Source organism: Contarinia nasturtii, unplaced genomic scaffold, assembly GCF_009176525.2.
Source record: "Contarinia nasturtii isolate CC-2019 unplaced genomic scaffold, AAFC_CNas_1.1 Cnas_scaffold_864, whole genome shotgun sequence".
Taxonomy (NCBI): Eukaryota; Metazoa; Arthropoda; class Insecta; order Diptera; family Cecidomyiidae; genus Contarinia; species Contarinia nasturtii.
The window spans coordinates 1,120,236-1,143,607 of NW_022198211.1; the positions used below are offsets into that span (position 1 = coordinate 1,120,236).

Genomic DNA, 23,372 nt, shown 5'->3' on the forward strand with positions numbered 1-23,372 from the left:
CGTGTATGGTCGAAACCACATAATAAATGAAAATAATAGCGAGCCACACAAATGCTTGAGCGTTGCTAGAACGAAAGCCAATTCAGCTATGAAGTTATCGTAGCACGTACAGAATCGGCCCAATGTATATTGCATTTGATTATCGCATCGCCAACTATCTGGTGTACCTCATGAAACAGCAATTTCTATATAAAATTTTAAGTTGATTTGGCGTTTGAAGTTGGTGCTATATATGTTTTCAGACATTTGCTATTTTATGCACCTTGTTATATGTTTCATTCGTTATATGCTCTACTTTTTTTTTCAAGTGAAACTTCAACTATTCACATTCACATGAAATTCATATACAATGGTGAGTACGTGTGCATACGTTTTCGTTGGCACAATGAGGATTCACATTTTGCCCGTAAATTGATAACCCATGGGGCGGAAATGAATGAGACGAAATTTTCTCTCTCATGGGCGCAGCCATATTGAAAATTTTGTATGCGCTTATATGTAAAATTGGTGGCGCCACTGGTATATTTGATGGAAAAAGAAGAACATGTTTGAGTCTCACTCGTTTATATGTAAATTACATAGGCATTTCCAGGCCATGTGATAACCAAAAGCCAACATTAACAGTATGTGTTTAGGTTCATTTTATTTTGTCAGTACCAAAGCCAACCTAATAAATCTGTTTCGAGTCAAGCGGAACGAGTTATCTCACATAATTTATTTTTTTCTACTGCAAATTCAATTAAAATTTAAATTTAATTTTTGAAGTAATGAGAGAGTCAAAGAGATAAAAGAACGACATTCTTTGTCATGGCACAAATACAGACCTTCTTTCATAGAGATATTCAACGACACATCAAATTTCACATGATAAGTTATTTAAATATTTAACAAGCAGAATATGGGCGGCGTTTTGTTAATTTAAACTCATGCACACATATACGATTCAATTTGTACAAAGCACATTGCATTTTATTAATGCACAATGCATATTTCACTTTTCAAGCATTTTCGTTGCCCTTTAACAGTTTTGAAACCATCCATTAAAAAAGAGCTTATATTTGTTTCAAATATTTTAACGGTAGGCAACCAAACCGGCTTTAGTTTTTGTTTCATTTTGAATTTTCGCCACCTGCTGCTACTGCAGAATAAACCGGAAAATATACTCTCCATCGTATTTTGCGTTAGTTTCATTGTTTTTTTGAATTTAGTGAAAAAAAATTATTCACTGGAACTTTCAATTCGGCATACAGATTTAGTTTGTTAAACTCAAAGACTCCATCATAATAATTTATTCCATAAAATGTGAATATGCCAAATTTCCAAGAAGTATATTAGTTTTATTTAAACATTCTGATTGAAAGTGGATCATACACCTGAAATACTTTTCACATGGCTATAAAGTTTATAATTATCTCTATATAATACAGGGATTTCACAATATTCGTTGGAGACATTTAATTAATAATTTGAATGAAGGTTCAATAAAAGTTTCAATAAATAGTGTATTATGTCTCTTGCATTTCAATTTTACTATCATTGTTGTCTATTCTGATAGAATGCATGTGAAACTTTTTGAAGTATGAAATTCAAATATTTGACTGTAGTTCGCACAGTATTAGCTGTGAATAAATTAACATGCATTTCGATTCGAAGAAGTACAAAACAGCTTTATGTGTTTCTTTATTTAACCCATATTTCAATTTACCATCGGAAGTTTCATTAGTTGGACTGTATTCCCCGTCGTGTATATGCAATGCATATTCGTGCAAGTGCATGGGAAAGTTTTTTTATAACAAATTACAATAATAATTGAACGTGATGTGAAAGCATAATTTTGCCGTGTCATATACGCTTCTTCGTGTGTTATATCCATGATTCTTCATTCGAAAAGATTTATGATCTGTTATGAAAACTGTGGAATCTGAAAGGAAAACCAAGTTTTTTTCTCTCTCGACCATAATTCTAAAAGAATGTGTAGACAGATTACGTGGCGCACAAATGTTTGTCAAGAATCGAACTAATTTCGTTTGAAAATATGCGATGAAATGTTTGCCAGTCCGATTATGCGACTACAATGATTTGAGGTCACATTAAATCAGCTGAATGTCACCATCAGCACCATTACCATGCGACATAACTCACGTAATACTCCAACCAAGAGATGAACATTTTTTGCACATCCAGTTCAAATGGAATGGATCACATCGATGTCATTGTTGTTGGACGCATTTTCTTCCTTATTTCCATTCTATTATTTCCAACTGGCAAAGGTTTTCCATTGAATCGTTCATATCGCAGTTCAATAAGTCATAAATATTGAGCAAATGACGTCGAACGAAAAAAAATTGCCGAAAATGATTCTTATTTCGTTTTTGACAAATAAAATTGTTTTCAAATTTATTGCGTTCAATTTCCTTGTTGCTGCCATTTTTTTCCTGTTTGACATCGTTTCGATATAATCGCCCGTTTGTTCTACTGCCGACTTGATGACAATGTTTCCGATCGGTTGGCTATTAAGGAATCTCCAAAGTTGTTATTTTTTCCTCTCTTTTCAATTTATATCAGTTTTTCAGACTATTTGCTGCTAGAATTGGCTGAGATCGACAAAATGTGTGGTCATTGCTTTTTTTTTTCTCTAAAATTTATCTGTATTTTGCGATCGAGAGAATAAGATATCGAGCAACCATACCAATGCATTAAAATCAATGGCCAAAATTCCGCACGGAAAATACATTTTTGTTTAATTTCTTGTCTCCTTGTATAATCATCGAAGACATAGTGTCTCTCTGTGAACAATGGCAAAATCCATTTCATGTGACTTCTTTTTTTTACCAATTGCGATAAAATGTAGCAATTATGTCATCAATAAATTTATTGACGAACATAGAAATGACTGTTTTACCGCGGGACTGTAGTTGATGTTTTCGATGAAATGTTTTTGAAAAAAGTGAAATTTTGTGTGTCATCCCCATCGAAAATGACATATTTGTAATTTTTGTACTTTTTTGTATCAAAATGAACAATGGAAATAACATGTTTTTATACTTTATTGTCAACGGTTATTTAGAATTTGAACCGATATCTTCTTATTTTTTAAAATATTTTCATTTCTTTTATTTTGTTTATTTTCCAGTGAGATGCATCCAAAGTCTAAACATAATGTAAGTTATGTTTATTCTCCAACGTAATATAATTTCACCAAACTTTGTCTAAAATTATCTATTTTACGAAATCTATAACACAATATAATTTAATATGGTGACCATATAGTTGTATCGCACAGGATTTCTTTTTTCACTTTTACTCCATTTGTCGTTAGCTTTACTTTAAAGAAGAGAACGAAATACTACAAGTCGTTGTGCCAACGAAATTCATCTAAAGAACGTACTTGATAAAAGAAAATCGTACAACGTTTAGCACGTGCAGTCGTTTCTTTCAGTCTTCGGTGCATTCAGTTAAGTGCAGCTATTGTTTGGATGTTTTCAACACATTCATTTTATCCACCTGCGGCTAGTTGCAGATATTTTCAATAAAAATTTGTTCTGTGTCGCAGTTGCAACGTTTTTCTTAAATCAGTGAATGTTATAAAACTTGCTTCGCTCCAGTGTCCAAATGTACACTGTTCCTACCTGTTTCCATTGGCAGGATTAAATGCGAAAAATTCGCATCACACCGCAAAACTTTTCCGGAGTAAATCAAAAAAGAAATAGACAAAAATAATAAAAAAAAAAGAAAAAGACAAGATAAGTGGTAAACCGTTCAAAAAAGAATGAAAAAATAAAGAACGATAGAGTGAAGGGGATACATTTTTTACATTCAATAAAAACAACAATGCCCTTAGAAAACTATGCAATGGGAATAGAACCGAACAAAAGGTAGCGAGAAAATAAAATGATACTGCATCGACTGAACGCCCGAGAAAAACTTGATAGCATGTTCATAAGTTCACTTGATTAAACCGTTATCATTAAGCAAACTCATTCGCCATACTTGGCATTTTTGGTGAGAGTCATCGAATGGAAACTTTCCACAGCAGAAACTTTTGAATATTGTAATTTTTGTCGCATCGCCAACGGTGTATACTGTGTGCATTGTTATCACGGACGCGCCTGTTCTTCTTTTCTTGTGATGTCACTGGTGAGCTCATGCAAAATGAGTAAAATTGAGTTGATAATTTGTTCGTAGCACATTCGACCTAATTAGGAATCGGGTGTTGTTTAAGTGAAGCGAAATAATGGCATAATTGAGTTGAATAACCAAGTCGATTCAATGCATTGGGGCTTTGTGTTTGACAGCGGAAACCGTCAATATTACTCAAACCCATTCAAATCGTTATCCCGTGTTGTGTGTGTTTTCAGCGCGCTATTCCATATATAAATCGTTTGGTTTTCTTTTTGCAACAAGCATCAGTCATCCAGTCAGAAATATACCACCTGAGCGTCGACGATATGCTTGCAATTCACCGGCGATATCGATACGATTCGATTGGTTGTTGTTTCGATCCGAGAGAAAAGTGTTCAATCGATGAATAGAGAGAAAATGCAGAGAAAAGATACAGAAGAAAATATAATAATTGGTTCGTTGTCGTTCGACTGCTGCCGTTGTTGTTATGAAGACAATAAATGAGCATCGGTAAAACTCGCCGTTAGATCGTTTTCACAGTACATCGTTTATCAAATGTATACACAAAATACATTGTGTATGGTAGACACATGCGATTCAAACTCAACACCATACCACACCAGAATCGCTTTGTTCACCATTTCGAATTGGTCGAGTAGACAACCAAACACAATGTTTATAAGAATTGGTACCACACTGGAGGTCGGAATTGAATGCCAAGCAAACGAATGAACACACAGAGAAAAAAACCTCAAGAGAAATGGAATGGCAGAGAGAAATATGATTTTTCTGTTTATATCATGGCCATTTTCTTGGATTTCACGTTCGTGCAGCACATAAATTGTGGTTTGCGTTGTTGGTGTTGTTGTGTTCATTTATTGGCAATACAAGAAAAGAAGAAAAAAAATCCCATGTTTTGAACATGTTTGATCAAAGCGTTGTATTTGTGCGCGCATTTTCAACAAAATTCTAGTTAGTGGACAAGGCCGAGTCTCTTTGAACTTTGGCGAAAAGAAAAATAACGTATTAGCTTGCAGGCGATTAAATGGAATATACGTTGATTCAAAACGACCCACAACGCAAACATACGCATCTCTCTTTTTTTTCTTCCTATTTTTTCTGTTTCGCGCGCGCGTTGTGAATTGAAATAAATGTTATTTGTGGACTTGTTCGTCTTGAAGTTGTACATTAGTGCAACTGGGGCCTCGAGATGAAAAAACATGTAACATAAATAAAGGCACCATGGAATAAACCCGAGCTAGGAAAAAAATAATGATGATTGTCTTTCGTTTTTATGAATGTATGTGTATATGTGCTGGCCGGAAAAATTGGTCCGAGAGCTAAACAACAAATTACTGCATTCCAGCGACGATTGGGCTTGTTTTCCCATATGCTTCGATCACTTTACCCCAAGCGAAAAAACACACAGCATCAACAACATACAAACATCAAATAAATGCATTTACGCTTTCCGATATTCACTGATTGTTTGCTTTGTGTTGTTGTAATGTTTATCAAAAATCGATCGGGGTGGAGCAAAATCTCAATTCTACATGATTCTGCTATTCAGTTTCAGTTTCTTTGCGGTTTGTTTTTGTCAACGTCGGTATATTTTTTTCGCTTTCTCATTTTTTGAATGCCGTGTATTGTTATATCATTATTCAGATGATAGTAGCTATTGTGTGTGTCTCACTGACTGAATAAATTTCGCATGATCTGATTTTTATCATTTGTAAAAAAGGCAATACGCAAGCATTGCAAATGCGAGAGGGCGATGTGTGCTGGTATCAATGGTTCAGATGGTGCGCCATTTCAAGCTCATAAATTATCATAATTTTGTTGATAAATTTAAATTGGAAACGAAATGGAATTCAGAGGGAATACGAAGGAAAAATAAGCGAAAACTCGATGACAAAATGGAATGAAAAAGGCGGAATATTGGCATTTTTAGTAGCATTCCTCTATTTTATCTTTCTGTCTCGCTTGCGTTTCATGTGATATTTTAGCTACAATTTCTGTCAACGGCAAATATATACTTACATGCTTATTGCAGCACATTGTATTATAGCAGCATAAAATCACAATAGTGTACACTATATCAATGAAATTTTTGTTACACTCTTATTCACTGGAAGTGCTCCCCATTTAGCGCAGTTTGTTCCCCTCACACACACACACAGGCGCACACATTCTCTTTTTTATTCGTTTCACGTTAGTGCCACCGTTTTTGTCGCTGTGCACCTAAGCAAAGTGGCATCCGAGCTAACTTTCGAAATGGCGTGGAATGCATGCAGTTTTCGTAAGCAAAATATTTTGCTTACAATTTAATATAAACGTCATTGTTTTGCAGTGTTGCAAATATACGTCTACAAAATACGATTTTTGTAAAATGCTTGGCCTCTACATTCCGATCCCCCGAAAAATATCCGAATTGCTGTGAATGTAATATTTTATATATGTAATTGTGCCATTTATCCATTTGCATTCAGCTTTTATATTTTATGCGCCATGGTGTAAAATAAATAAAAAAAACCGGAGAAACATATTTTCTGTTTAGGAACTTGCTTTTCAATACATCCACGAAGTAAATTCGAATGCTAGAAAAAAGGACAGTTGCTGTATCATATCAATTTTATGTGGGTTCGTTTGAGTTTTTTTTTTGTATGATTTATATGCAGAAAAAAGAAAGGAAGAAACGTAGTCTCACCCACATACTATCCGATTGTAATCACAGGCGTCATGCAGCTTAAAATTCAACATTTTTTTTTCGTTTTTAAAAAAGTCTTGTTTCCCGACTAAATTTTTCTCTTTGATATTTCATTCGCTTCATGAAGAAAAACTTCCACTCTCGCTTTTGCACTAGTCTGTCGTGCACTTTCTTTTCATTCATGTGGCTCGTGGCGAAAAAGCTTTTATTCTACCATTTACTTCCTTTTGTACGACAAGATCCTTAACAAACACACGAAAAACGTCATATAAAATATAATTCCCGGGCGTTTTCAAAAGTGTTTTTGTTGTTCTTGTTTCGCTTTTTTGCTTTACTTTCTTGGCGCCCGTCTTTTATCAGTGCACCGGAAGTAAACCGTGTGCCAAAAGGTGTCGCTTTGTATCATTTAAATAAAATGCATTTTGTAAACTGCTATACAGCATAAAACACCAATAAAGTGTATACTTTCGTACTTATTATGTGGAAATATTTTTTTTGCTCTATCCCGTATTGTGGTTTTTCTCTATCAAACTCTGATTCGCAATTGCTTTAATATCATTTGTCTATTTTGGTTAAGTGGAAATTAACTAAATAATTGGTGTTTGAGTTTAGAGTGTTTGTGACAAGATCCGTAAGCATTCTGATTTGAAATTACTTCTTGTTGTTCTCACATATCGTACTATCTTTGGGAAGAGCGTTTTCCCCACTTTTCTTGACGCAAATAATAATCAGTAGGCGAGCTATTTTGAGAGGAAGAGTCACGTTATATTCGCATCGCTGGAATTCATGTTCTCAATTTGTATTGCATTGTTCTCTCGTGATGCTCTTCAAAACTAAAACGCTGCTTTACACCCATCGTGAATGGCAAATTGCATATAACTTCGCTTCGTGGAAATAGATTTTCAACGCACAGACTCTCGGAATCGATATGCACGCGCTCTCACTAAACGATAATCGATAACAATGCTGTTTCCAGCTCAAACACTAACACAGATTCTGAGATATAGAGAGAGTTTTGCAGCGTTCAGCGATATAACTCATATATAATTATTTCCGACATCAGGCGGATGTCGAGGCAAAATTCCAATTACTCCGTCAGCTTAATCGCGGAATTCAATTTGTCTACTGATCGCATATCGTGATTGATTGAATGTATCGCTTATCATCATAATTTTGTTTCAATCACGGTATTCGAACGAATTTTATCCAAAAATATATTGAGATTCACTTTGTTAAAATGATTTTTGTATCCGAAAATATTGATCATCGAAATGTTCTCATTGCAAAGATTGTTCAGTGGTTTGTCGATACTTTTTGTCCTGATTTCGTTTATTCAATATATGTTTCGTGGAGCAAATCCAAAGCAGTTTTTAATACGATTGAATTGATAGTCATACATGCTCAGACAGGGTCAAATAACCCTTCGCCATTTTGGTTCAGAAATCACATCACCCCACCTCAGATGTACTCTATCCTTTCGGTTTGCTGCGATTTTTTTGATTGACATCCGAATAGAAATAAAATATCTCTTTTTGCAAAAATTCTCTTGTGTATCTTGTCTCAACAAAAATTCTTGTCTCAAAGAAAATGATAAAGAAACGAAAATAATATTTTGCAAACTGAACACATATGGCATCAAAGTGCACACCCAAAAATCGAGTCCATTGTATTGCAATCATAATCAAATTCATTCACTCCATCTTTTTAAAAGTTCAACAAACAGACGGCTTTTTGTACTCATTAAATATCATCTTTTTTTCACTCATCAAATGAAAGCTTTTCCTTTGCTATTTTAAAATTTCTGCGCCAATTCATATCAAAACGTAATATGTTTGCCACGTGCATAAAAAATCATTTATAAATTGTCGAGAAAAAAAATGAATTCGTTGGCATGTCATTTTCATCGTCGCTCGTCTGTTTCGGGGCTCATGTAATTGCACAGATGAATTGAATGTGTAATTGAAAACTCCCGTTAAGTGTGTGTATGTGTGATACACTCTGCAGTTAAGTACATGCATGCAAAAAATGATTTTGAATTTTCATTTTTTCGTGCGCTTTTTCATTCTGCTTGTGCCTACATTCAGCTCAGTAATCTTCAGACAAGTTTCATAATGATGGCGGGAGTCATTTTGGTAGAAAGTTGGATTTGTACGTGCGTCTCCATAGTTGAATACAAAATGCTTGTGTTATGAATGGAAGAGATTATTTGATAAAAGAGAGAAGAAAACGCAGCAACATGCAGATAAATATGTTAAAAATTGAGTTTTGTTAGTCATTTTGTGATTTCTTCATGCGAAAATGTCGTGCAAATTGTGAAAATGACATGCACTGTCATTTATTATTAGTGCTATATGGTGAGCAAATTTCAAATCATTTAAGCTATTTTATAATTATGTTCATACATACGACATGGCCGCAGTGACGATGACGATGTGATACTGCATCCGTCAGAACGAGAAATGGAAATAGCTTGTCGCGAAGTTTAGATATTGACATGGTACATGGAGATGTATATGTATAGACCACATTCTTTGCAGATACATTTCAAAATGAGATGGTTGTTTCACTTTTTGCCCTGCAAGCGACGAGCGCTGAGACTAATAATATAGAGATAAGCGACAGCAAATTCAACGCATTTGACAAATATGTATTTCGCGCATGTTCATAAAAAAGATTGGAGACATACTAATAAACCATGAATTTTGATCTGTGGACTAACCAACAAACTAACAAGTAGATTTGGGTAATTCGTTTGATTTTTAGCTTCACTGATCCGAACACTCAAAGTCAAATTTAAATTAACCTTATTACCAATAGATTGGCCGGACTTTTGGCTGTATTGATAATTTTACCAAATACCATATGACTGAACATTTTATGTGATGATTTGTGTATCCCGTTTATGATACACTATAACAGCTTCAGGCATAGATTAATAGCCCGATGGAGCTATTTCCAAGCAAGTATTATATGTATATAACAGTACACCCAAATAAATGTTCAAAATCAGATTCCTTGAATTGAGCTAAAATAAAAATGTCTTTACATGGTCATAATAGAGCGTAATTTAATGATGTTGCAATAAAATAAGGTAAAAATGTAATGCCCATAAATTAACCGGCGAGCGCAATCATTAAACTGTAAAATTCGTTTTTCGGTAAAATAAAACGGTTTACCTGTCTAGATAAAATCATAAAGTATGAAAAAGTTGTTCACACGGTTATGTCCCATTCAAATGATTTTTATCTCTCGTAAATCCTTCCGTAGCTATCTCATCGCAGTGATCTGGTCAATTTTCGCTTTCATTTTGGTAAGGCAGTGAATCATGCGCAATTTAATCATCATATTTTACCATTTTTTCGACGCCTTTCATGTTTTTTGCCACTGTTTTTCAACATGCTAATGAATTTTATTCTCTTGAACTTCAGTCTTATTCGTATATGTAAAGTACTGCCCTCATATGGTGGCATTTTTTCATGTACTTTTCCCTGCGGCATTGTGCGCGTGCATATTTGACTAGAATGTTAATGTTTAAAGCATTAGCTCTTTGTATATTGCATAATTGAGTGCTGGATTGTAAATAAACACAATTTGCCCGGATTTCTCCTTTATTCATTTTATCATCATTAAGCCAAACATCTTTTTTCCAATGGTTGTGCAGGAGAGAAAAAAAAAACAAAGCTAGAGAATGATATAATTAAAAAATTATGAATATGCAAATTAAATGTGTTTTTGTTTTGTTTTCTTCTCTGTCGAGAGGTCAGAATCGAGTGTTTCTCGTCGCAAAGTTGCTGTCCAAAATGTATGTGTGTGGTATGCAGAATGGGTGCATTTTAAATGAGTATTTCAATCGTTGTTCACCACTTCGCTGGTACGCTTTTACAAAAAAGACTACAAATACAATGCCTCGACGGTAGTTTAGTTCGCCCTGTATAGTCGAATCAAGTGCCAGTATGTTAAATGAGCCATTTCAAGTTTTTGAACAAAAGAATTTCTGCTCCTGTTATGATTATGAATATAAATTGGTTGAAAAATTTTAACTTAAAATAGTGCCATTATCACTGAATTTGCATATTAAATTTGATGATGTCTTTTTTCTCTATCTTCTTTCCACTCTCAACAAATTACCCAACTTGAAGTGCGCGACATTATACAAAGTGCTCCAGTTTTCATTGCATTCTATATCTTTAATATACTTTATGAATACCAAAAAGTGAATAACTTTTAAAAACAATTGAACAGTAAGTGTGAAAATTCACTTGAATCCCAACTCAAGATGGTGTATTCCATTGACGTTTCGTGCTTTTTTTTGTAACACACAGACACATACATACAAAAAAGAGAACAACAATGTGGAGTTTTCCTGAGTGTGGCATTTTGTGTCAAATGAAAATTTCCCTTTGTCAGATTTAATTAAATTCTTTTTTGATTCAATTGCAGCGAGAGCGCTCTTCACTTATTTTACGAAAGTAGCGTGAGTCATTTTCGAGACTATAAAATTTCGTTTTTATACTCTTTTCGCTTTCAAATAACATGTTGAATTTGCGACAATTGTGTGAGCACACTTTTTTCATTTCATCATTGCTGCCATTTGCAGTGACGCATTTCATTCTGTTTGGCTGGTACCGAGACTCACGATACTATCATTGTCATCCAATGCGCATTCCATTTGATTTAATTCTTGCAAAATACAAATGGCAACGTTTAAAAAATGTCCCGAACGAAAGACGATTCAAAATACATGACACCCAAACAAATGGACTAACAAAAACTTCTATATGCTGTTTGTATTCCAAAAAAAAACTCAAGTAGATGAACGAACGATACGAATTACGAATTTTTGAGGATGGAATTTTTGTTCAAGTGTTGAATTCTTTTGCTTCTTTCTAACCATCTGTACTATCAAATATGCAATTTAAAAGGCGCATATAATTCTTTTATTAGTTTTTAGTTTGTGCGATATCAAACTTTGTTGATATGACTAACCTGGACTGAATGGAAGAAAAAGAAAATGATGAAAAACAAGTTCCACGAAAAGCCAGTTTTTTATGTTATTCTCCATCTCTTTCTTAAATTGTTTTCAACTTTTATGCAAAGTATTTAAGACTCCATTTGACGAGACAAATATGTAAACGGCAAATTTCAAAAAAAATATATATGCAAAGAATGTCACTCAAATTCAAAACGACTGAACATTTTCCGCTTCAATATAATTTCGTAATATGCTATTATTTCATGAGGGCAGTATATTACATTCCTAATTTACTTTTTAATTAAAGAAAAAAAAGATCGAGACTTCCACAGCTTTTGGTTATAATTGATGTCATTCATTTCAACTTGAGCATAATTTGTCAAACAGTGCACAAAAATGGGCTTCATTTGAAGCTAGTATTTCGTTGTGTCAGCCAAACGAGCTGAAATGATTACAACAGTGTTCAACACAGTTTTCGAGAAATTGCTCTTGTCTTAAGCACTCGAATTTAAAGATTAAAAAAGTGAAAGAAATAGAGACTCACGTCAAAACACGCTAATTTGTAATTTCTCGTTTAATGTTATATTCACGAAATTATTTGAAGTGCATAACTTCGTATCTCAAACATTATCGTAATTCACGTGTTAGAATTGCGGGGCGCACGTGAGTCTCATCAAATTGCACTCATTCTATGCCATCTGTTGAATTTATACTGACGCAATATTTTCATTTGCATTTACACCGGAAATAATTTTTTTTACATTTTATGGTGATGCGAACATTTTATCTCGTTTTAAATTGAAAACGTTAATTTGAACCATTAGAGTTTTTATGAGCGCTGTGAAAAATAGAAATGGAATTAATATCTTTGAAGTACTATACAACAAAATTCTGAATTCCAAAAAAGACTTACTTGAAATGATGGTCAAGTTTTAATCGTGATTTACGACGAAATTGACGTACAAATCATGTTTGCTGTATCGGTCTACATTATTAATAATTTATTATTTAGCAATTTCAATGGGGTTGATGTAATATTATGTTTAAAATGTAAATAGCAGTGACCAATTCCATTCGGTTGAAATATTTTAAATAAATGATACAAGAGTGCTTACTGTGAACCATCCAAAGGTGTGTTTGTGTATTCGATTTTTGCTTATCAAATTAATATGAATAATATTTGAATTGTATCGCAAATAGTCACATGCAAAATGTCATCATTCGTTTTCACAGTTTCTTTAAATTAAATGTCATGAAAATAAACTGTCCTTTTGAAATGAATCTCATGTCCATTGCATGCACATGCGACATACACTATAAAATATATTAATGACCTACACTATAGGTCCTACACTCAGCTGATGGTGTAATGTGAAATTATTTAATTATGTTGAAAAGTTTTAACATTTTTTTTTTCATTATAGAGTGCTTTTGAAAATATATTGAAACATAGTTCGCTTGAAAGTCCACAATTTTCCGGGTTTTTGCTTGACTTCGCTTTCTGTGGCCATTGTCATATATTAATATTTATTCGGAATTACGGCATTCGCCACAACTGGCGTGAACATTTTGACGAGCGTGTACAGAAAAGACTAAGTGAGAGACTGAATGTTAATCGTGTGTTTTAATTTTGGTGCTTTTGAAATGGACTTTTATATACGAATTTCAGGGAGACCCACGTTTTGTATTCATAGCGTTGCGAGACCATTTTTCTTTGTATTTTCAATGGAAAACGGCCAAAATACATGCGCTCACCCATTATTTATTTATTCGATGCTCTTTTTCTCTCGCTCTATTTTTTTCAGATGTCAGCTGTTGAAGTTTTAACAAAACGACATAATAAATGTGTGTGAATCCTTGCATACTTTTGCTACGGTTGAATGCATGAACTGAAATCAAAAGGGAGCAAGAGCGAAGAGCATATAAAAGAGTTGAAAAACCGTTTCCCTTATCGTAGCGTGAATGTGTATATGTAAACGTGTTTGCGGTGTTTGTTCCGAGGAAAGGTGAAATTAAGATCATTGTTGGTCGTTACGAAGCGAGTATACATTATGCACTGACACATTTACCAAAAAGAAAGTGATAAAACCGAATTTCTCCTGATGAAACCCGTGTAACATACGGACAATTCAATTGCTATAGCAAGACGGACATCCATTGATTTTTAACGACGCACCCACAGTTCACGTTCACCAGAACACAAAACCATTCTCTCATTTTATTGCTTTTTGTTGCGACAATGTGTGATAATAAAATGTATTCAGCGAGCAAAAATTAGAAAACAATGTTTTTCCCCATTAAAATGCGATTTTTTTCTTCTTTGCCACATTCTCTTTTCATATCAAATGAAATTGCGTTGAATAATAAATCAAGCGTACTCATGCACGAGGTAAATTGATGCGTAACTGTTGTCGGTTGCGTATATTTCCAACGTGAGACATGAAAATATGGTGAAAAGAAGAGAAAAATAAAAAAAATAAAAGAAAAAGCTTGTTTATTGTGAAAAAGCGCCAAAATACGATGGAATATTAACAAGAAAATACGTGAGTTAATCGTTAGTATGACTGCAGTAAAGCTCCAACAAAATAAAGTCGAAAATCCTAGTTTTATTATATATCACGATTTCATACGCGATCTGCAGTTCGAGAATATGAAAAGCATGTCGAATATAAATAACATTAACCGAAATAAGCATGAAACGACAAGATTCACTATTATTTCTCAACTTTTCGTATGCTTCTCCATTACAAATGATATGCAATACAACATACGATGCAAATGTGTGACACCGTGCTATTTTTTTCCCATTCGTTGCCGTATGCCATGCGAATCAGACAAATCACCTGCAAAATGCTCGAGCGTTTGATAGAGTAACGGAAAAAATATGACTACCAAATAAACTGCAGAAAAATATGTTATGATGTTGTAAAAAAGAAAGACGTGTTTGCGTATGCCATATTAATTTAAAACATCACTACTTGTTCATGTTATATTTAGGTGGATCTAATCTATTTTTCTCGTGATTCATACTGCAAACGCAGACAAAAATCATCAAAATATATTTGTGTTGATGAGCATTTCATAGTTAATTACTTCTGATGAGTTCATTCGACAGAAGGAGAAAAATGTGAACAACGAATACGTGAGAAATTCTATGATACATTTTACGATTGAAGCGTGACACCTGGTGCATCTACCATCATTAAATATGTAAAACAATTTTATTCAGTTTTATGTGAGGGTGTATATATGCATTCTGAAAATGCCGTTTCACATTGCAATAAAATATCACGGAATTTAATAAATCAATCCAAACCGGTGTCGTGAAAAAGATATTGCAAATGATCAACACAAATCTGCGGTAGATTTCAATGGACCAATGCACGCTACGTGTACACTTTTTGTTTCCATTGAAGCTTTTGGCTAAATGAATTTTAACAGTCAAAACCGAAATTAATAACCAACAAAAAATGTTGCTGAAATTATTATGGCGCCTGTTTGCCACCCTGAATCAACAATTTACACGGAATCAAAAACAGTTGATAGCCCAACCATGTTTTTGGATTGAAATCGAGCCAATAACGAGCTGAATGAATCCGTTTTTTTCCAATTGAATGCAAATTCTGTGTTAATTCAAACACAATTATCTTGTACAAATGATGAACAAAAACATAGCAAATGATAATGATTGGAAATTAACAATAAATAATATATATTATTATTATTATAACATGAATGGAAACTTAAAAAAAAAATCAATCGCAAGGCACACCAACGCAAAAATTCATTGAATAAATCGAAGACAATTTGATTGAATGAATTGAAAAATTAAATGTATGCGTATCGGCAGACATGCACACCAACAATCGAATTCAGTCGAGAGATGCAAATAATTGAATAATCCAGTAATTACATTGATATGATTCATGAATTCCCATTACGAACAATAATAATATAATGTTACAATAATGAAATTGTTATACTGTTATTTTAAGATCGAGAATTATATATATTACATGCATTCGATTTGTATGTTTAAATGCATTCAAATATGCATTAAATGTGAAAACTGAAAAGAAAACGCGAAAAAAGAACTGAAAACGTTTTTTGCATTTAAATTGAACCTAATTTTGTCAGTTAAATCAATAATTAATCTCGTTTGCAAACTCAAATATTCTTACTATACATATTTTACATCGAAATTTTGCCAATTTTATATAAATGAAAAGTTACATGAAATGACTTCATAATGGCATGCCTCACGTGAATTTTATATTGAAAAATGCGTTGTTCCATATTTGGTATTTTAAATTCGAACAGTTGTAAATTATTTTTATTATACAGCATTTTTTTATGCATTTTTTTACGAAAAAAAAGAGAGAAATTGAATAAAAATCGAACGAAGGAGAAACGGTGATAGAAGGGAACAATGCACCGACGGTTAAAATGTACAAGTGAAACAAATGCTTTCATATACATGTATGTTATTATCATCCATAAGATATGGAATTTCTATAGTGGTTTAAATGCCACACAGGAATGGGAAAATATTTTTCTCAAAAGAGAAAGAGAGGCGACGATCGAGTGGGAGCGAAATGTGTGCAAAATGACAACAATAAAGCATTTTAATCTGAGCCGATAATAAAATGAGTGAGCTGCTTTTATATGATGGTTTTACCAAATGTAACCGCTGCCACAAGCATACATAGTGAGGCGTTACGCGATTGTAAACAAAAGACAATCGAAATGCTCTGTCTCATTTTATTCGTATGTACAAAATAGAGTAGATTACCATAGCATTCACAATACATATATCGCCACTAATATTATAATCTTAAGTGAATGTGGCAAATGGTTTTGCATGTGTGTGTACTGATATCAAAAGATTGGGGTTTTCATGAACTTTATTTCTTTCTTGTTTTTTTCTTTGTATCAAATATATTCCGCTGGTAATATCTTCTTCTAGCACCAAAAATATATATGCATACGCTCATATCATTCAGCTAATAGCTTTTCACATTTCATGCGCGCAACTAATAACAAATAGAGATTATCGTGTTCGTGTTTTTGGTCTTATAAAGAAACAGACACACACATAACGCTCATTTGTCGCTTTCGAGCGTATTCAAATCGAGAACAATTGTCCTTATGTCTTTTACCATTTTATTGGCACCGAAAACTGATGAAGAATTCTACTTACTAGTATCAAGACGCCTAAAATGTGTGTGCCTCGAGTGTCTTGATAGATGTGAATTTGCTGGTATCGTCTCAAAATCTAATGCTTACAATGACGAAGTCAAATTAATGTGCGTCACATACACGCTTACACAGCCATCAGCGTCGCAACAAGAAAAAAAATTAAATTAAACGAAATTGAGCTAGCAAAGCTCAGTTTGCTCTGTTTAATAACATCTGCAAGGCATAATTTACGTATTCCATTTGAAGCTCACATTCCACACGCGATTTTTGTTAAACGCACATTTTCTAAACCCTGATCGAGAAAGAGCACATGCAACGATATAGGTTCTTTTTATTGTATATGAACGATGGTTTCTTTTAAATTGCCAGTATTCTTGTTGCGAATCCATTATAACACCACACCCATGTATACATTGTACGATGTTCAAAAAGGCATCAATGTGTCAACTTTGTTCATTTCACTTAAATTAGTGACGAGCATTTTATTTCATATTTCTCTTTCTCTTCCTCAATACATCATAACGCCAATCGATTTGCTTCAAAGCATCAAAACTTCGTTATCAATATATAACACAACCTTTTCGCAATGACCAAATCATAGATGATGACGTAAATTTTTTTAGAGGGGGTGATGGCAAAATTCCGTAGAGGGTCCCTGGAAAAACCATGGGGGGTCCCTGACGAAGTCAAAAATTTGTCGAAAATGAGGATAAAATCGTTTTTTTTGCTCTTCACTTTTTTGACGAAAATCCCTAGCAAATCGAAAGAATTTTCTCGACCCAAAAAAAGTAAAGAGCAAAAAAAAGGTCCTCATTTCCAAAATTATTGAGAGTTCCTAAAAAAAATATATTAGAGGGGGGTAATCCGAACCCTCATCATCACCTATGGAGAAAATCATTTGACTCACGTAAGCATACGGTGAATATAAACACATTGAAAAGAGATCAAGTACACGGAGAACGAACAGAAAATGAACTTGACGTCATAAATTTGTCAGGAAACAGGAAAAAGCTTCTTAAATTTTTAGTTGAAAAACCTTTCGAGATTATCTACTCGGATTAAAAATATACGCCTTACGCATACTTGTTCAAAACACGTAAATTACTTCATTCCATATTTGATAAAGCCTTTTTGAGGTGACATTAATAAAAAATGCTACCTGACTTCCATAGAAAAAATACTTATTGAACATATTTTTTTCTTGTTTCGACATTTCCGCGTCAGTTGTGACAATTTTTATGATTTGGGTGAACCAGAAACTTTCAGGCAGAAAGAGCAACTTCTCAATTGAAAAAAAAGGGTTTCCGTTTGACTAACAAACTTAATCCTCAAAAATAGAAGAATTTCTTTAAAAAAAAAAACAAAAGTCATGATAAAGAATGTTTTTTCTCTTTTGAAAGATTGATAAGTGAGCTTTCAATCCACACAAATTGAATACCGCTTACTTTATCAAGAGGTAATTAAATTTAGTCTATATAGACAATAGACATTAAGTAAATGTAATAGATAAACACATAAAAAATATAAACAACAGGATGTATGAATATCAGATTAAAAACAGCAAGAGATGAAGATAATGCGAAGAAGCATGTGGATGTGGAAAGAAAAAATAAAGTTGTATGCAACCAGTAAAATTCATACTACGACAGTGTACGGTGTCTAAATCATCATACAAAGTTTGGGCAAGATACATGATAAAATAATAAATTTTAATTGTATCCAAATCTTTGTTACATTTCTTTGAAATCAAACGGAATATAAACACTCATCTTTTCTATATTCAGTTATTTAATGTTAAATTTTGATGTTTTTTATTGTATTTGCGTTATTGAGTGAATATTATATTTTAACAGTTAAATGTAACACTTAATTCTCTTTTTTTAACTCTTCAAGCTAATACTAATACTATGAATTCTTATCGTTCTTTTATTTTTATTTCTTATAATTCTTTCATCATATAACAAAAGAGCATCAAAAAATATTCGTTGATTGGTAAAAAAACCAAAAGAAGCTCGACAAAATTGAATCTTATTAGTGAAGGTGATACATTTGACTTTGTTGTTGAAGAATCTTAAGCATCACGAAGATGATATTGCTTGTGACGTGCAAACATCAATCGATAAAAAGACCCGTTCGACAAACCAAATAAATCCCCAGGAAATAATAAATCGAAACTTCTCAGAAAAATGAAAATCAGCGCTTGAATCTTCTTTTGTATTTTTTCCGTTAAATTCAATGCTTTGATTTCTTGATTTATTAAGAATTGCCTTTGAAGCGACAAACTTCAAAGGGACAAACGATTCGAAAGGAATGCTATTTTGTTTTTCTTGTGTTACAAACAAAAACCAAACAATGATATGAACTTTGTCATTTTATGAAACAATCCTCATCGTTGCCCATTAATCGGTATCATTGAATGAACACTGAGTGAGAGAGAGAGAAAATTTATGTGGAAACTTATTCAAGCAACCAAAAATTAGACAAATGATGAGATCTTTTCATCTTCAATTCTGTCTCTTTCGGCAACAACATCGAATCAAATGCTCTATGACTTTAGTCGACCGACTAATGTTACGATAAATATTTTGTTTCATCATTTTAATGACGCATTTAACTTCTATTAAGTAAACAACACACACACATACAAACATAATTTATAAACGAAAAGCACGTTGTTTGTTCTTTAAAGAAAAAAATATGGTTCATGTTGTATTTGACAACGCGTCGGCATTACATGACCAAGTTTAACAATATAATAACCATCAAACGAGAGTATAACAAATAATATATGTGTGTGTAATTCAAAGGGCTCACTCCACATGCAATATCTATCCCTTCCCCTCGCCAAACTCTGTTAACAGAAAAACACAGATCAAAGTATTAATGAGTAGAGAAAATATGCACACAAAGAGCGATCATAATCACTGACGGTGCCATGTTGTAATACTGTTCGGTTGTGTGTTTCAACATTTTTTCTAATTCTCTCTTCCAACGCCAAACATGTACGTGTGTTTATCTGCATAGCAAGTTGTCGCATAATACATACATTTTATATATTTCTGTGGTTTCATCCCAGTTAAACTCTGGGTAAAATTGTGATTTTCCGTTGTTTTCGTCGCCCGATTTCACAATTTCAGCTTGACAACTTCAACTGAAAAATAGCATCCAATTAGGAAGCAAGAGAAAAAAGAGCAACGAGGCTGTGCCATTTAAAATGCGCATTCACTGGGGAAAAATTAATTGAATGAAATGCCATTTCTTATGGTGTTGCCGTCGTTCGTATTGTTTGCGGCATCAGGAATATCTTGAATCGTACATCGACAATTTATCACATAATTTTCACACGGAGAACGAGTGAGTGGGAAAAGAAAGTTTTGCGGGCGCGAAAATATACAAAGAGTGAAGAAGAGAGAGAAAATTAATGGCAATCGTTGAAATTGTTGTCGAGGGAATGTTGAAGTTGCTTTAGAGATAGAGACACAGCGAGATAGAGAGAAAGTGGGTGGGCGGGGGCAAAGTTAACATGAAAATTAAAAGGCACAGTAAAATGAAAATTGCAAATGATATTTGCGCCAAGAGCGATTTTTTGTTTTTATTTTAATAATTGATTGTAATTATGTTCTCGTTTTTGCTTCAAGGTTCATCGTCTCTGCTTTCTTTTCTCGAAGGCGGCGAAGCTGGGGGTGAAGAATATTGAATATATAGTTGTTCGGTTAGTCGCAAGAGACTCAATACATATATCATTGATTTTCGAAGAATCAATGAAATTTTCAACGTTTGCACTGTTTCGATCCGATTGAAAATCGTATGGGAGTTGTGTGCGGCTGAAACAGTAGCCATCAATTTTATAGTAATCGGTATTTTATCGACTCAGTGTGAAAACATTGACCAAAGATTTATACGAGTGTTACCGTTTAGCATTAGGTCAAAATCGTACATTTCTCTTGGCATATTTGAACCTCGTATTGCAAGATTGTATCTCAAGCAAAGCCATTTCATTGGCAAAATTCTGTATCTCCTCCATTATTTCCAATGCAAAATTTACGAATTGGCCGTTGCAGCTCTGCTCGTTCTCGTTTCGAACTTATTTGAACGCTGATTTTGATTTGTTGATGCATTCCGACAATGTATAGCAATGATATCATGCTACCGTTAATGCGCATCGTCATTTGATGGACCGTTTTGCTGTTAGTTATCCTTCTCTCGTATATATAATCGCATTTAAATTCTGATCGTATACCATTTTTATAAATCTTGCTATTTAGCTAATGCTTTTTGAACTATATGCTCCATTGGACTTTTTACTGACGTCGTCTTAAAAATAGTGACCAAACAAACGCATCAAGGATACTATTTCTTCTATTGCGTCAACACAAATGTGCGCGCTGAAAAATATACACTATTTAATTTAATCACCATAATGTTTACGTTGAAGGTGCACAAAATCTAACAACCCGTATAATATCAATTTCAATATCGTTCATTGTCTACGTGACAAAATCCATTTAATGTTCACCCGTGTTTGTCTATATTTGTAGCTTAGCACGCTCCTTTCCCTTGAATTTCAATCCGGAAAAATGCATGGCAATGCTTGTTTTAACGAATGTGTTTTTTTATATTAAAAGAACATTGAACGTTGAATCGAATGGGTAATTTTTATTTCTATAAAACAGCAAAAATAACGAAAGAACAAACTAACCAACCAGTGGGAGCATTTTTGTGCCAAAATATTTTTATTTGCTATAAATTGTTTGCATTGGGTTCCATAACTTTTTATGAAGAAATTGCAAAAGAAAGTTCTCAATACGGAAAAACTTGGTGACTTGGAAGATTACCAGTTGGTCTGAAAATGTTGTTATGAGAATTTTCTCAACTTCTTCTTTTTCTTTTATATAATTTTCTGTTTCGTGTGTTTGCGTATGTATTTTCTATGGTCGGCGAAACGCTATAAAAGTCATTTTATTCCTTTTCCCACTCTATCTAACTCCCTTTCTCTCTGTCTCTCCTTCAAAGTCGCTTTATATTCAAATGGCAGTAGAATCGTTTACAAAACCCGTTTTCACATTATTTAATGCAACGAAAAAGAAGAAAAAAAATAAATCTATCGACAGTCTCCGAGTTGAAAATGGTCAAAGGAGGGAAATAAGTTTAAATAAATATGTAAATAACTGGTGGATAAACGGATTCTTTTCGTTGGCAATGATTTTATCCGCTTTCGTGAATTGGTGGATTCATTTCGGCGGTTTCTCCATATACATTCGAAATATTTGCAAATGGGAATCGATTTCCATTTTTAAAACGTTTGTTCTTATTTTCTGTTGACTCCGTTGATGTTGTTGTTGCTTTCTTGTTTTCGTTGCCAGCAATGGACAAATATAAAAAAGAAATCCGACTTATTTTCTTCTCTATTTGTGTATGTTCAATGAATCGTGTTTACGGGATAAGATTTGAAATCCGTTTATTGGCGACAAAGTCGATGTGAGCATTGTGTCAAAGCCGATTTTGTATTCTCGTTTCGATTAGCAAATCAATAAATCATTATTTGATGCCAAAAAAATAGCCAACCGTCGTCGGGATTGAATGCAAAAGGTATCAGAAACACACAATTCTGGGCCAGACACATTTTAAACACAAATCAAGAAAAGAAGAGAAAAAAGGGTTTCGGAAAACATTTATATTTTGAATACATAACACAGCTGGTCCATTTTCAAAGTTTGATTTCTTTTTTTTTATTGATTGGTACGAACGGTTACCTTTCGGACTGTATTTAAAATTGATTTGCTGTGAAAAGGTTCGTCCTCAGTTCAATTTAAAATTTATTTTTTGGGACCACAGGTCAATTCACGAATTGCTATCATTACATGTTGACTTACCAGAAATAGATTCCTATATAATAGCTAAATCACAAAAATCGTTACACAGCATTTCAAGACGGTAAATAAAAGTGAATTTTTTCTCTTGATATTGCGTGAAAATGATATATGGGCCGATTTAATTAATTTTCGAGTGGATTTTACCAAATGAGAATCGATAAAAATATTGAAAGATCATTCATTTGTTTTAGAAAATCCAATCCAAAATGCCCATAGATCTATTGTACATAAAACAAAAGGCACTTGCATGCAAATATTTTCAGCATGAATAAATCATTGCGGATTAATATGATACGTACACGCACAACGACGAAGAAAAAAGTGTATTCATTTCTTTCGCCAATTTCGCGTGATGACACACAAATCACTATTTGTGTTGTCGCCTGTCAAGCGCATTAGATTTAGAACACATACCGAGCACAGCGACAACATAGCGCATACAAGGGTGAAAGGAGAGAGAGAGAGAGAGAGAGAGAGAGAGAGAGAGAGAGAGAGAGAG

General features: G+C 33.5%; 2 protein-coding genes across 4 annotated transcripts in view; one reads left to right on the forward strand and one right to left on the reverse strand.

The window, feature by feature from the left end:
- LOC116342303 (FMRFamide receptor) overlaps nt 1-23,372 on the forward strand; it is a 209,926-nt gene that overhangs the window by 90,521 nt on the left and 96,033 nt on the right. Inside the window, exon 2 of one of the 3 annotated variants that reach the window (XM_031769840.1) lies at nt 3,134-3,161. The exons of the other annotated variants lie outside the window; for them this stretch is intronic. The gene's annotated coding sequence lies outside the window, so the exon portion shown is untranslated. The remainder of the gene's footprint in view (nt 1-3,133; nt 3,162-23,372) is intronic. 3 annotated transcript variants of the gene reach the window in all.
- The window catches only part of LOC116342304 (uncoordinated protein 58-like), a 149,453-nt gene that overhangs the window by 74,748 nt on the left and 51,333 nt on the right, over nt 1-23,372 (reverse strand). The window lies entirely within an intron of this gene.